Source organism: Hyperoodon ampullatus (assembly GCF_949752795.1).
Source record: "Hyperoodon ampullatus genome assembly, chromosome: 2".
Classification (NCBI taxonomy): Eukaryota; Metazoa; Chordata; class Mammalia; order Artiodactyla; family Ziphiidae; genus Hyperoodon; species Hyperoodon ampullatus.
Window position 1 is genome coordinate 190,085,317 of NC_136915.1, and position 1,965 is coordinate 190,087,281.

Here is a 1,965-nt window from a genome sequence, read left to right on the forward strand (position 1 = left end):
AGTCTGAGATAGGGGTGTCAGCGTGGTCAGTTTCTGGTGAGGACACTCTTTCTACCTGCCACCTAAGAGGTGTCTTCTCACCTGGCAGAGAATGAGCAAGCTCTTTTCTTACAAGGGCACTAATTCCGTCATGAGGGCCACACCTTTGACCTCATCTAAACTTAGTTCCCTTCCAGAGGCCCCTGTCTCCAAACAGCACCACCCTGGGGGTTAGGGCTTCAACATACAAATTCTAGGGGCATACATTTCAGTCCATAGCACTATCCTTATAAAGTTTCCTTTGAACTATGAGTTAGAAGTGAATGTCTCAGTTTGTAAACATATATATATATATATATATATTTTTTTCTTTTAATTGGAGTAGAATTGCTTTACAGTGTTGTTAGTTTCTGCTGTACAATGAAGTGAATCAGCTATATGTATACATACATCCCCTCTCTCTTGGACCTCCCTCCCACCCCATCCCACCCAACTCAGGTCACCACAGAGCACCGAGCTGAGCTCCCTGTGCTATACAGCAGTTCCCACTAGCTATCTATTTTACACATGGTAGTGTGTTTATGTCAAAGCTAATCTCCCATTTCATCCCACCCTCCCCTTCCCACACCCCCCGTCCACACGTCCGTTCTCCACATCTGTGTTTCTATTCCTGTCCTGCAACTAGGTTCATCTGTACCATTTTTCTAGATTCCACATATATGCCTTAATATATATTTGTTTTTCTCTTTCTGACTTACTTCACTCTGTATGACAGACTCTAGATCCATCCACATCTCTACAAATGACCCAATTTCATTTCTTCTTATGGCTGAGTAATATTCCATTATATATATGTACCACACACATCTTCTTTATACACTCATCTGTTGCTGGACATCTGTATTTTATTAGTTTTTTGTTATTGACTTATCACAAAATTGCCTTGATGTCAGAGAATGTGATCTGCTTGATATTACTTTAAAAATTGTTGACTCTCTTATTGAATGTTTCAACGATTTTTGACAATATTTTATGTATATGTGCTTAAAATATATTTTATTGAAAAATAGTCTTATTTTGTATCGCACTGATACATAAATATATAGGGTATATATATTATATATATATATCCTCACATTATAAAGGATATTGTATTGTTTGTTGTGGTTCTGTCAACTTTGGCTTTCTATACTTCATAATGTGTTATTAGGTTTACATATAAGTCAAATTGTATTTTCCTGATTATTTGAACAGTTATCACCATGCATGTATCTTTTACATCTAGTAATGATTATTTATTTTAAGTATATTTGTCTGTATATAAGTTAGCTTTATTGGTTAACATTTCAAGTCTTTTTACATTCCAAAATAGAATACTTTATTTGTCCTTCATTTACCAATTTTTTCTCTCTCTTTTTTTTTTTTTTACCATGTAAAGATAGACTATTTTTTGCGCATTCTGTTTCTCCCCAGTTAGAAGCATTAATTTATCTGTTTTCCTATTCTTACAATATTTACCTTAGAAATCACACAGTTTCTTAAAGTCAGACTTGAATTGATATGTTTAACTTTATACCCCCCCGCCCCCCGCTCCCCGCCCCCCCCCAAGAAAAGGCCTATGTAGCACTTTAAGTCAGATCTCTCTGCTCCTGATGTATATTCTGTTTTGGTCTATTTTATTTATTTTTTTTTTTTTATTTTTTTTTTTTTTTGTGGTACGCGGGCCTCTCACTGTTGTGGCCTCTCCCATTGCGGAGCACAGGCTCCGGACGCGCAGGCTCAGCGGCCATGGCTCACGGGCCCAGCCGCTCCGCGGCATGTGGGATCTTCCCAGACCGGGGCACGAACCCGCTTCCCCTGCATCGGCAGGCTGACTCTCAACCACTGCGCCACCAGGGAAGCCCTTGGTCTATTTTAAACTTCCATTTTGTTTTTCTTTTAACCCCACTCATCAGGGGTTGTTACTGTTGTATTATCCAGACAATT